The 15003-nt window shown below is 33.0% G+C and overlaps 1 protein-coding gene across 1 annotated transcript in view; it reads left to right on the forward strand.

Moving 5' to 3' along the window:
• Positions 1–15003, forward strand: part of MGAT4C (MGAT4 family member C) — a 302954-nt gene that overhangs the window by 50963 nt on the left and 236988 nt on the right. The window lies entirely within an intron of this gene.

The raw sequence follows: 15003 nt of genomic DNA on the forward strand, positions 1-15003 counted from the left end.
GAATTTCAAAGGCTATAGACAATATAATGTAGTCATAACAACTCAAACCACAGTACTCTTCATGTAAATAAATTTACAGATTTTATCTTGGACCTACACCTGGGAGGGTGAAGGACATTTCTGAAGTGATTTTGTGACAGGATTAATATTTCCAAATGGTGGGGAAGGTGATGTAAATGCATTAAGAATTGTTTGGAATGATAATGGAAGAGGTTAGTTTTTAAGGTCCTCATGATGTGGCTTCAAATGTTGTTTTTCTTTTAGTCTTAATGAACCCAAGTGGTTTATTGGCAACAACATTTCTTTCAATTGGTTTACTAACAGCATAATGGTTAGAAAGTGGTTGAATTTGCTTATTTACTAATTGATTTAATGTATTTAATTCCACTTGTTTTACATGGTTGATAGATTGGAGAAAACTAGTACAGTAAACAAATGGTACTTCTCATCTGAGGTGCTCTTATCTCTGTAAAGAGAGTTAATACTAGAAAAAAATCTGGAAACAGGTGTACTGTGCTTAATACCAAGAATACTAAAGAACCTTTGAATACTTTCAGCTATTTGCAAATGAAGATGCTATTGATTTCCCTACTGCAGTACCTATAATTAAAGTTTTTTAGATCAGTCCTTTTTGCTATGCTAACATGGATCAATACCATCCCAGTCTATAATTTTAGGATATATTAGAGACTACTTATGCAGTGCTTGACTTGTTAACAGTTTTCTCCTGAAAATGGAATCAGATTTTTTTGGATATCTAAAGTGAAAACTTTTTAAAATGTGGCCTGCATGCTAAGAAATTAGTGAGGGAAGTTGTTAATACTAGTTTCTCTAAGTTATTAAATTTTCTGTCTTCTTGGTTTGATTACCTTAATACCATGGTCGGATTAAAGTATCAAAATAAATAAAGCTTTGCAAAACTAGAAGAGAAAAATATGTTATTTCCCTTCCATTCAGTAGCTCAGCAACGCAGGTTTCACAAAGGGGCAACTTTTACTTTCCTTTTCCTAACAGGAATCTGCATCTGTACCTCTCAAATAAAAGCTATAATGTACATTCTTGGAATTAAAAAAAAAATAAGAAAAGAAGGAACTACATAGAACTAGCTGATAAGAGCAAGATATTTCAATTAACTGAATTGACTTAAAAAATTCCTCATAGAGGTAAATTTAACAAAAGAATAGGTGTGTTTTTTCTTCACATTTTTATAAATTAATGTGCAGTCTTGGTAGGGGGGTGTCAAGGCATTTGGCTTTTAATGGATTTCTGGAGGTTCAGTCCATTTGTTGTAGCTCTGCTGGAAAATATCCTTTCCACTAGGTTTTAGGGAATTATGAAATAGAGTCACTTTTCTGAATATGAATCATGATTGGAGCAGGCTAGGGAGAGAATAAAATATAAATATCTTGTATCTGCATTAATCTGTGAAGGCTTCCTCTGAGAATGGAAATTCTTTGATTCTTTCTCGTGTGTGTACACTTCTGTCCTCTAACTGTGGCTTGAAAAACAGTCTGTCCTTGAATGAAGAAAAGAAATGTCTTGATGCAAAAGGACTCCCCTGCCTATTAAATATTAAGAAAAACATAGGCCCTGTGTCAAACTTAAAAACCCCATTGCTCAAAATTCCTGCTGCTTGGATGAACTTTAATTGCCAAAAAAATTCAGAAGTTGTAATTACTGCAGGAGAATTTAGGAATAAATATTCTAGTTTTCCTGAAATGAAACCCAATGTTCATCTGAGAACTACCAGACATCAGTTTCTCAGTGCTCCCAAGATCAGTGATCTAGGGGAAAAAAATAGTCTTCCTTATTTCTGCATGGATCTTTACCTGCTACTATTTGAAGCTTTCTAAGCTTCTAACCAGGAAATCTCTCCTATAAATTTACTTCCTCTTCTACTGTGTCCTTCACCTACATTTTCAAAATCTGAAAGTTCAAGGGTATTTATGTTATAAGGCTTCTGTTCAAAATTAATGAAGGTTTCCAGGTACCTAGTACAACTGCACTGTTCCCATATTTCAATATGAACACCAAATAGCTTTTAAGAAATTAATTTAAAATCACTATGGTCACAGTATATACATAACCTAGAATTTTGTGCCCAAAGGAAGATGCCATGCAAATCTTGAGTCTAGAAGTAACTTAGGCCTTTGCAACTCTCCTTCTGTCATTCATGATGGCTGGTGTGTAAATGAGTCTTGGAATATAACCAGAAACATAAAAAATATTCACCTTCACATAAGTTTCAATACTCATGCTCTTAGCAATGCAAATATTCTTGTTACCATGGGTTGGATTCTCAGCAATATATGTTTTTGGGATAGAACCACTATATATGTCTTTATTACTGAATTGTCAGAAGTACATAAAAATGAGAATAAGAATGAATAGGAGGTGTCTTAGCAGTGTGTGTTTAGCTGCATACTAACAGCTAATTTTTCATTAAAAGGTTATTTTAAATGGATAAAGATACCTTTAAATAGGAAAAATAATATTAATTTTTGCTTTAAATATGAAATATTTTTCTAGTAAAAAATAGAAAATATTACTTAGTTAGCCAGAGACTTTCATACATAATGCCATCACACCCAGTAACTACAAGCACACTTTCCCCCTTCCCCTCCCTCCCCCTACTTGTTTTTCTAATCAAGGACATGCTTTCTCCACTGAGGCATGTGGGAGTTTAACAATTACTTGCAGCTCTAACACCAAGCAATTTCTTCTGGGACTGCAATCTGTTAGAGTTCAATTTTCTCAGCCATAGATGAAATGATCAGAATGAATTTGTTCCTTCAGACTGAAACAGAATGAATAAACTAAATGTGATTGAAATGAACTTCTGTAATATGAGTGCATACTTTTTTTGCACGTAACCATACTGTCACATACAAATACAAGTGCTGGAATTTCAAATAGCTGCTTTCCTTCTTTCCCTCTGCTTCTTTTAAATTCAGATGTGGCTTTTAAACACATAACTTCTACCTACAGAGATCATTAAGAAAACAATTAGGAAGGTTACAAACAAAGCCATTACATAAACAAGTGGGAGAAGATTGGGACATTTTTGTGAAGAAGCAAAACAATATATTTAAGAAGAAATTGATCTGCAGAAAAAAGGCCTAAAACAACCCAAAAACAATTCAAAACAAAGACATGTACAAACCTCCATCAGAATTATATCTCTGCATTTATTGCAAACTAACCACAGCCCAAAAGACACTTTCAATACAACTTCTTTTTATATCATCAAGATTTGCAAACCACTCAAGAATCTGTTGTACAAAAATCCAGCCAGCTTTCTGAGCAGGCTTGGAATTGAAACTGTGGTTGATATTTAGATTTTTGGTCAAATTTTGTTTTATTAAAATTAGTTTAGTGGGTCTAACAAGCTTAATTTGGAAACTGCATGAAGTAGAGTAGCATATAATCCTGGTTTCTTTCCATTCTTTCTAGAACCACATGAAGGAATGAAACTACTTGTGAAGATTTACAAACAAATAAAACTACATGTTTAGTTTCCTACCTGCTTCTTACTCCTCCTTTGTGCTCAAAAGTCACAATTTTCTTGTCTCAGATTTCCTTGTGATTCACATCTGTGGCTGATGTTGCAACATTGCAAACAAATCGAAATAGTATCACCGTAGGTGATTCTCTTTACTCTTTGAAGATGCTGAAGAGTAATTATTCAACTGTTTGTATTTAATTGTGTCTTGGTTTTTCTCTCAAACCAGGCACAAATTTAGATAATGAAACCTTCAGAGACTTCCCCACATGCCATTATAATCTATAAAAAACCCCTGAAATTATTTCTCTTTTGCAGTAGGTCTTGAGATTTAAGCCCTGTGAACTATTGAGTTTTCTGCACTCGTTATTTGCAGGGTAAAAAACTCAAATACCTAAAAAATAATCTAAACTTTTCTGGAGTGGGTTCCAGTATTTCATCTGACTGTGGGAATTTGGTGTGTGTAGAGAGCCAAGTGAGGCCCCCACAGTCTCAGAGTAGCAGCCAAGGGAGCTTGGTCCGAGTTCAGGTGGTGCGAGACTGTCAGAGGGCTCCTGGATGGTCAGACAGGGGTTCCCTCAACACAAGGCTGGATGATACTGCAGCAGAAAGGGCTTATACCCTGAATAAATAAGTATGAATATAAATATATGCAAATACTCCTTGTTAAACAATGAATGAATGTTCAAATTGCACCTAATTTTTAATCTTCTTTATGGTACTCTAAAACACTTGTTGTAGGTGATGAGTTACACCTTAGTTTTTCTATCTAAGGACCTGAAGTGTCATGCACTTAATTCAGTCTGCATGAAAATTCTAATAAAGTACAGGGATTTATACACTATAAGAAAAGCTAAAAAACCCCCAAAACATTAGCTACTTTTAATTTTTTGTTCTTAAATGTGAATTAATTTTAAAGTGGTTGGTGTTCAGAGACTGCCTTTTGCAGCACAGCCAAGGAGAGTATCCTTTGAAACACGTGAACTAGTTAGGCTAGTGCTAATAATTCTCTCATGTGTGAAAAATTGTCTGACTTTTAAACTGGCTGCAGTAATCAATTGCAGTAGGACTTCAATAATTCTGTTTAGCGCTCTTTCTTTAGTAAGTAATATGTACAAATCCATGAAATCTTTAAAATAGGACAGTCAAACATATTGGGAATGCAGAAAACCAACATGAGTTTAAACAGCAAAAAAGACAGATCTGTCACTAACTGTGTTTGTAACAGTGATGGTGTCAATAGATATGTGAACATCTTTGTTCATAACTCATGACCCTGTCTCCTAGATGCTGTCAATATGCTCTAAAGGTAGCTGAGCAGCTATGACACTTTGTTAATAGAGTGTGCTCATATTTTGTTTTCTAGGTGTGCTTTTAAATAACACTCTGTGTGTGATATTTCTGGTGTATATGATGGGTTTCCCTTCAAGATGTCCACGTGGAAAACGCACAACAGAGCTTTCCTGCTCTCCCTCTCCTCCTCTATGGTCTGCTAGAACAAAGTTCTCTTCTTACAGGTGGTTAAAATGTGTCTCTGTAACCCACAACAAATCATACACTGTGGCAAGGAAAATAAGATTCAGAAGAGCTACGAAAAGGAAAGAGGGAAAGGCTAAATTACAAGCTCAGAACTTTTTCTTCTTTGAAAACTACACACATACACAGAGAGTAAAAAAGTATGATTTTTGGACACATTCAAATTATTAACTAAATTCATGGAAAGTTTGCATGGTTTGGGTAACTAGAATGAAATTAGGACCTTTATACTACAAAGTATATTTTATATTTTAAAAAACAAAATTCTGCTGTTGATCCTTTCAAGTTTCCTATAGCATGCAGTGTTCAACCATATTAACCTCAGAATTTTGAAGAGGATCATAAAACTACATGCCTTATGTATTTTAAAAAATTACTACTAGCTGCTTGATATTTATATTTTCTGTTTCTCCATTGAAAAAAAAATAAAACACAACTCAAGTATTTTAAAATGTTGGATTATCTTCAGGTCTCAGAAGAATCTTTGTAATACTTTCCTAAATATTCTTTAAGTTCTAGCATGAATGAATCATAGATACATATGCTTAAATTTGCAGACACTCATAGACCATCTGCTCCACTGTTCACAGTGACCTAACTTGTTGACTCCTATAACAATTCAATACATTGATACAAAATGCAAGGGTTAAAAAAATAAAAAAGAAATTAACATAAAACTAAGCCAAGAGTCAAAGTACTGAAATGTTAGCAGAAAGCCAGGCCATGAATAATAACAATTAATAAATACAACTGGAAATGCAAAGAGAAGGAATTCTTAATTGCATATGTTCATGTGCAGGCAGTCTGGAGAATATAAGAATTATAGCTGTTTATTTGTGAATATGGAATTTAAAATTAATTGGTATTCCTAAAATTTCCTGGATAAATGACATGACTGGAAAGTTAAGTTAATGGATTTTAATTAAGGTAGTGAGAAGATGATTTATGCAAGCTAGGAGATGGGAATTGGGGTTTACTTATATATTTCTTTCAATAAAGTAGAAAAGGCAAGGTGATTCTTATGGCTCTAAAATCTCACCTGTGTACACATGTTCCAGTTTCATGTTCTTTTGCATTATACACAACCTTGTATGTTAACAGTGATATCTATAATGATTTAGGCATTTATATAAGACCATTAATGCAGATAAACATTACCCAAGAATTTGAGACTCCCAGGTCTTCCCATGTTAGTGTCCATAAATTGTAGAATAGCAGAGAAAATCAACAGAAATAGAGCAAAAATAAACTAACTTTTAAAGAGGGAGAGAAATAACATGCCTAATATTGAAGTTGAGTGATGTGAACCAGCAAACATTAGCAGATTAAAGAAGGGGAAACAATGAAGAGATATTTAAAATAATTCATTCTCATTAATACATTTCTGAGAAGTATAATTTCATCAACTTTCATTTTTTATTAATAAAAAACTCTGTACAAGCTTGATTGCAAAAATTTATTTAAGCTGCTTTAAGACACTGGAATTCGCATGGTAAAGCATCCAAAAAAGCAAAATCATATTAAACTCACAATTTGGAAACCATCTGATACTTCTTAAAATGGTTTTCTGGGTAGTAGCTGGTGGATGTCTTTCTGTATTATTTCTGTATTATATCTACAGAAATCAGTGATAGCTCTGGTGGTATTAATCTAGTTTTTATCTCTTTGTTGATAAGGAACACAGAAGTGTCATTGAAATTTGAATGTGGGATGAAGGCTGGGATAGGTGTAGGCAATTAAACATGACAGTTATCTGAATTGCTAAGCAAACAGAATTAATACAGGCAACAAGTGTACCACTGCATCCCAGTGTAAACTGACTGGTACAGAAATTAAGAAATCCAAAGATGTGCAAAATGCAGGCATCTTCATCTAAGGAAGCAGTGACTGTAAAAAAATTTAGAGCATGGAAGGTAAACAACAGACTACAAAAGAAGTTCATTACATATCTAAGATTTGATTTCCAGTGAAGAGTATGGGCAAAAAATAGAGTTGCACTTGGTATTTATATAATTTCAGCTGCATTTCTTTGTCCAGCTCTGGCACCCGGAATTCAAAAAGAGGATTAAAAGATTGATAGGGCTCAAAAGAGCCACAGTATAGATAAAGATTCAGAAAGCGTATTGCAGTAAAAGATAGCCAAGTTGTTTTTTTTTTTTTAATAAGTTACATATAAACTATTACCCTTCACAAGTCATATTAAAAAAAAAAAAAAAACAAAAAAACAAAAACAAAGAGGAATTTTCTCATAAAGTAATGATAAAATTATCTTAAAATAGTGACAGGTAACTTATAATAAAAAATTGGGCCTAGATTGAAAAAAATAACATTTTAAAATAAAATTAATTAATGAAACCTTTCACAACTAAATTCTGAATTATTTTCTGAAGATTTAGCTGGAGCATATCCAGTTTTCACAGAAACACATCAATTTTCTGCTTAGGAAGCCCATAATCAAAGAAAACAAATTTGGTGAATGGAATTTCTTTACTTTTCCCCCAATATAAATTCTTTAGAAATAGTTCAAAAAGATTTTGCAAGCAAAATATTCACTTATAGGTTTGATTTTTTCAAATTTATTCCTTTATTTTCAGCTGCCAAATATAAGTGAGGAATAATTGCATTTAGGCAGGAAGGGCAGAATGAAGTTTCTTCCTAAAATTGAGACAAGAATCTTTTTCAGACTGGAATTCTGTGATTTTTTTGTATAATTTTATTGATGTTTCATAGTCATATCAATGTTATATAGTTACTGACCTGCCTTATGCATTGTTTCATATATATATTGAAAAGCTTCAATTTAAAAAGCATAAAAATAATATCTTGTACATATTTAGATTGCTTTGATCAGTAAACATTGGCTTGAAATTTAATTTAGTCTAGATTACGAATTGAATTCAACTCAATATAAATTCAATCATCTATTAGAAATTCAAGATTTTTTTTCAGACTCCTATGTTTCATTGCTGCATTTGTGTGAAGTTAAAAAAAAACTGGGCCGAAGATATTGAAAAAAAAATTACCAAATCTGTTACATGAAAATGTACATTTCAGAGAAAAACACAGCATGAAAATATGATGCTCATGGCTATGTATTGCACGCAATTAATATTGTTGGTTCATAATTAGGATTAATTATCAGTGTTTTGTCCATATTAATGGCAATTAAAAAGTAGGAGGCAATGGTTGGAGTTTCACTAGACTCATTGGATGGCTGGTCAGTACAAGGAGAAAGCAGCTCAGCCACAGAGTTGTTTGTATAGCAAAAAAATTTGTCATACTGTCATAGTAGCTCATGGATTTGTAAAATGAATGTGAGATGAAAGGGGTCAAGACAAAACCTATGGACTATTTGCATAATGTTGAAGGTAAAGAAGGAAGGTGAGGAGAGAGATTAAAGAGGATTAGCAAGGGGCTGAGCAAATCATTAAGTCAAGGAAAGTTTGTTCTGCAAAGAAGTCAATTGTATTGCAATTGAGGTCACCTCAAGAAGGAGGAGGCTGAACTCAGCTTTAAGTGAGTGCATTGCTGCTCTCAGCAGCATGCTTACAAATACAGGAGTGCTTCATCAAAAATGTTTGCTGCATCTAAATTAATTTATTTTCTGAAAATTGAAGTGCTTTCAACTATACAAGTGTATCTTGTATATTTTCTTAATATATCTAACGCAAACATGGTAAAGTCAGTTGGTGTCTTCCTTTGCTACTTGTCTGAGGAGAACCAGATGTCAAGCTATGAGCAATGTGCTCCAATTGTCTGGCCTTCTATTTGAATTCTCACTTCCAAGCAATTTATTTTTAAAAACATGCCACAAAGCATAATTCGAGTTTGCTTTATGGTAATTACAAAACATTATAAAATTTGTTTTCTTATGTGCCTGAAGTGAGGGTTTTCTCACTCTCTCTGTTCTTGGTCTATAATATTTTTGTTATTTTGGTTTTGATTTTTTTTTTCACTACTTGTTTTTATCTTTCACTTCTCAGCCTGCCATCACTGTGTGTACAAATGATATTTTACTTACTGATGCAGAAGAGAAATGCTATTGTGACACATTTAAACACACTGTAGAGCTCTTCTTCAAAATCCATGAAGTGGATTTATTTCCAGATTGTCAATTTATTTCTCAGAGCATTTATTTCAGAATTATCTTTTATGAAAGAAATTTACCATTTTCTGTGAAGCAAAAGCTTTTCTATTGATTGGTGTGTTAACTGAATTGCCCTTTCTCAATTTCACTGTGTATTTTTTTGAATTCAATTACAAATGGAACAATGAAACTTATTTTTATTTACCTTTACCCTAAAAATGCTTAGTTTTTAATACCAACTTTGCTGAATTATCAGCCTTGAACTTTGCTGAAGAAAACAATGAAGAAAAGCCTTGGAGGAGATAGAGACAAGTTCAGTGGAACGTCTTGATTTACTATGGACTTATTTTTAATTTATATTTTAATTTGAAGTCTATAACTTTTACTTCAATAGTAGGAAGACGAAGAATGTAAACAGTCCACTTTGGATTTCATGTCAAGCATTCATTTAATCAGTAAAAGAAAATACATTATTTTTTGCTCATTGAAGCTTTTTGAATAGTATGGATTATTTTACTTAGAAATGCAAAATGCATTTGTCAAATTTAAGGGAGTCAGACTGTAAAATTTGTTATTATATATTTTCTTACTATTGATAAAACCATTGATAAATGTATTTTATTAATTAACTCATTTTAGTAAAATAAGTATGAATAAGAATGCATCTCTGCCCTAGCAAAATGTTTTTTTATAAGTCTAAATTAAACGTACCTTTCTTAATGAAATCCAATGACTAATCACTATTAATCCATTACTGTTAATATGATTTGCTATTCTTAAATTGAAAATATCACTTCTGTTGTCAGTTACTCTGAAGAAACAAAGACAGCAATTAATAATACAACACCCTTGTCACTCTCAAAAGAGGCAGAGCATGTCTGAGGTTTCTGGTAGGGACTTTAGACAGAGCTATGCATTCTGCAATTAATCCTGGTTTCTAGCATTCTGTGTTTTTCTTATCCTGACAGACATTTTTTAATGAAAAAGAAAAGGCAAACAGAATTATGTGCTTTGGCAGCAGACCAAGTGTCAGGCTAAGATTCCAAAGCACCCTGAATCTTCATGCAAATTAAGTGTTAATGTAAGTTGCCTGAATTTTTTCAGCTGCTTAACTAAATAATGCAATGACCTCCTTTAATTTTTTTTAATCTTCTCTAGACAAATCTCTAATGTAAGTAAAGTATTCTGTAATTAGAATTGCTTGAAAAAAATATTTAGAATCTTTGACAAATATGGAGAAAAATGAATCCACATTCTTACCTCTGTTCACACAGATACAACCTAGAGAATATTTCAGTTTTGGAGATCATGGAATGCCATTATGGAAAGATAATCTGAATTAGACCTAAAAGTTTCATTAAAAGCAATTACAGAATTATTTTAATTGTCATTTCAGAAAAATGAATTTTGATGTTACCAAAGTAAGCCTTTCCAGTAATCAGCTTTCTCTGTTTTGAAAAGATCACAGCAGGGACAGTCCTGCAGCTGCTGAGGGAGTTTTCCTAGCTTCTTCAGACATCATATTTTCTTGGATATCATCTCTCTATTTAGAATTGAAGGTGGCCACTAAATCCCATTAATAGATTAAGAGGAAACATTTTTTAAAACTGCAATTGTAGCTTCATAGAAGCTTAGAATTAAGAAGTGTGATACGTTGTTCTGTTTGTTGGGTAGTTTAATCTTTAGGGCCGTTTTCCTATTTTACTCTGCAGCTGTCATTCTGAGGAGATATGATTTTCTTTCTCCAAAAATTCAAGACTTTCAGAACTTCTTGGCTGGTGTCTCAATGTGGTTACATGAATAGTATTTCATTTGACTGAAGATCTACTAGCATGAGATGCACAACTATTGTCTATCCAGTGATTGTTTTAAAAACTTTTTTGATATTTTCTCTCTCTCTATATCACTTCTGCGTGGAGAAAAAGAGATAGGAGGGAGGAAAATGAAGTAGAAATTTAACTAGATTTGCACTCTGGACATGCAAGTGTTGCTAAGAGAGAAAAAAAAGTTAGGTGCAGACCATGATTTTTCCAATATATCATAAACAGCTGTTAAATGTTTTTAACTATTCAATATGCACTTGAAATGTGAGAAGGTTTAATTCCAGATCATTTTGGTAATGAGCATATGCCTGAAAATAAATTAGATAGTGCCTTTAAGCTAAATTTGAAATTGATGTTTTTTAGAGTTGCCTGGAGGGTAAAATTGTACTAATAAAAATTATAGATATATCTATATACATATATTATTGCTAATAATTACTAGCTTATGTCTACTTCTGAGATACAGTGGGAGAGGACAGTCTTGAATTCTACTGAGTGAAAACATATTTCTAACATCAAATGGAATGAAAAAAGTCTCATCTAATTATGTATTTGGTCTGTAATTAAACAGCAGTAAAATCTGAATGAAATTCTATTTTTACATACTGTGTTTGTATGAAGTGTTATCAAATATTGCTGATGTTTACTGTGAAATCAACTAAAATTTCTGTAGTGTATAGGGTCCAACAATGATACTGCTATTGTTCCCAAGTTGCTTATTTTGCTATTAGAAGAAGTATGAGAAATGAGAGAAAATGAAACTTATATTTTCATACTCTTACTCTGCACATCATTCCAATTTTTAGATGAAAAGTCATCTAAAAGGAAAAATGTGTTATTAAAGGAATGCCTCAATATGATAAACTTAACTGACCTTAGCAAAGGACTAATGTAAGTGTGAATAGAAAGATTAAGGAAATTTAGAATTCAGGCAAAGACTGATTGAGATATTCCCAGAGTTTATGTATATAATGGATAGCAGCAAAAATGGCAGAAAAACAACTGGATGTGTAGAAATAGTTGTGTCAAAATCTTAGCTAAAGTGAGAAGAATGTTCTGCTATGGAACTTGAGGGAAGGGGTGAAATGACTGTTTTCTCTTTTAAAAAAACTTACAGTCAAATAAACCCCAGAATTACCCTTAAATTTTGAGTTTATATCTAAATATAAGCAGTGGTGAAACTTTCTGACTGGGCAGAATATTTTTCTAAATGTAAACAAAATTTAAATAAGTTCAAAAATACGTAGCAACTCTCAAATGAGCTGTTGCTTGTGAGCATTTCCTTTTTTGTGGAAAAAGAGTTTATTAAATTAACATCTAAAGTTAGCTGTAAAGTGACTAGCAAAGTGTTTATAGAACATAGAACTTTTTCATTCCTTTTAGCATAGCTATAAAAATTCACCTCTTCTAAAGAAATAAGGAGTACAGGTAGCAAGCACTGCTTTTTTCCACTTCCACCTTAAGGCTGTAAAATAAAATACTAGTATGGTGAACACTATTTTTTCTTTGTCTTTTTCCTGCTCTCCTGTAGCATAATTGGAGCTGAAAGGGCATTGATGAGAACAAACTAGCATTTAATGCATAGGAGGGAGAACCTTTCAGAACTGCATTGAACTGTTTCTTCAGTAGCCTTGTTAAATGAGACAATTTAACTCATGTCTTCTACTACATATAAAATTAAATCACATAAAATTCAAGTTTTTAGTATTTTTTTTTCCCTACCTGGCTAGCAAAATATCTATTCTTATGGTAAACCACTGCAGAAATAAACCCCTGAGATTAGCTCAGCTGATTACTGCATGGTGCTAAAATCATGAGGGTTGTGGGCTCAGTCCCTGTACAGACCATTCACTTCAGGGTTTGACTTGATGTTACTTAGGGTATGTAAATTGTATTGCATTGTTTAGGTTCTGATACAACAGTTTGGGTTGAATTTAACATAATTCCTACGAAAAGATTTTCCTGTTTTCATTTATTGGAGGGTTCACAGTCTTCTCTGACAACCAATGCAAACCTACTTATTTCTACATGTTTTCTAATTAATTCTCTTTCAAAATACATCATAAAAATTGAAAAAAAAAAAAAAAAAGGTAAGGATAAAATAAAGATGAGATATTATGAAAAAATTACTATGGAGTCTGCATTTGTTAATGATGGGTTGATGAGTCTTCATCTTTTTTTTTCAATTTTTTTTAGTCAGTGGTTTCATAGAGTCAGAAAAGTTCATGCTGATCATGTAACCTCATTTCTTGCATTTCTTGCATAAGGAGGCAAAGACCCTTCTTTTATGATGTTTCATACTGCTTTTGAATTATCTAACAGAATCTCAATCTAAAAAATTCCAGTCATGAGGAATTTAGCTCAACCTTAGTTAATTGATTGAAAGAAAAATGGCCTATTGTCTATAAAAATTTAATATTATTTGCAGTATATGTAGTTTTATTCCACCTTAATGCTTTATCAAAACTTTATATACCAGACTGGGAGCTCCCTTCTGGGAAACTTCTGTTCCTTAGAGAGGTATTTAAAGATTTCATGAAATTGCTCCTGATACACTGAGTTGACTGAGTTCCTTGAAATAGGACTTGAATAGTAAAAAAAACCAACAATGTTCAATTTTTAATGCTTCTTATAAATGTGTTTGAATACTCCTCAGTATTTTGCTGAGTTTTATGCAGTTTTTTTTCAGTCTGGACAAACATACTGGGTGCAATAATCATGTCAGTGGTGAAGAAAATAACTTCATGTGATGGGTTGACCATACCTGGACATCAGGTGGTCACCAAATCCATCCCTTCCCTCCTCTGCTGGGGAGGGGAGAGGGGACAGAAAATGCAACTAAAGGCTCCTAGGGCACAGCTGCCCTTCCAGTCTTCACCAGGGGCTGCAGGGGAATCCCTGATCCAGCTCCTGGGGCTCCTTCTTCACCAGTCTTGGGTCTGCAGGGTTTGTCTCCCACATGTTCTCACTCCCCTCTCTGCCTGCTAATGTCTAAGGAATTTTTAACCCCCACAAAAATCTGTTATCCCAGAGGCACTACCACTATTGCTGATGGGCTTGGCCTTGGCCAGTGGTGAGTCCCTAAACAGTAATTTTAAAGTAATATTGCATCATTGCATCTCATGAACTTAATATAAGCTGGACAGGATAACTTATAGGTAAGAAATTACTGATTTTAATTTAGCAGTCAAATTCTGTCTTTCAGCTGAAATGAAGTTACTCTGAAGAAATGTACTCTGTGGCAGACTAGTAAACACTTATTTGTTTATGGTTGTATTTACTAATTATTAAAAACATTCAGAAGGTTTTTTAGTGCTGGAGGCGTCTTGTTCATCATTTCACCCTTCACTCACTCTGAAGTCCTACAAACCACATTTTTTCTTATCCTGTAGAGAACCACATGAAGTGTGCAATCACATGTTCCCTGCTATGCTTAGGGTTTTGTAGCTCATAGTACAAAGAAATAATAAATAGATTATTTTATGTAGATTTTTTTTGCTAAGGAAGATAATCTGTGTTCTTTGAACTTTAGCATGTATTCAGTACACCACATTTAGAAGAGCATTTATTTTTCATAATTAATGGCTGCTGATGATTCTACAGCATTGCACCACATAACTTTTTAAAGGAGTGGTAGATCAAAGCTGAAGCATTTGAGCATGTTTCTGCTTAGAGTGACAGCAGGAGCCATCACAGTCCAGTAACTTATGCTGAAAGTTAAAAGATAAATAACACATCTAGCTGCCTTATGATTTTATAAATTCACCCCAAATAAATAAATATCTAACCCAATTCTGAAGTGGTTACATGTGGCCACCAAGAGTATTCATCTCTCTGCTCCAGATAAGTTACTTCTTTCCTTTTTACCCTGCATAATTAGGTTGCGCATGAAAAAAGTAATTTATAAGGTTTTGGTTTTGTTTTTTTTTTTTTTTTTTCTTTTTTGTTTTGCTTTTTTTGGTTTGTTTTTTTTTTTTTAAATAGATTATGATCTTTGAAAACTTTACTTTTGATGTCTTGACTCTCCAAAGGAAGCATTTATCACAAGTAGGAAT

Source organism: Oenanthe melanoleuca, chromosome 1A (genome assembly GCF_029582105.1).
Source record: "Oenanthe melanoleuca isolate GR-GAL-2019-014 chromosome 1A, OMel1.0, whole genome shotgun sequence".
NCBI classification, from domain to species: Eukaryota; Metazoa; Chordata; class Aves; order Passeriformes; family Muscicapidae; genus Oenanthe; species Oenanthe melanoleuca.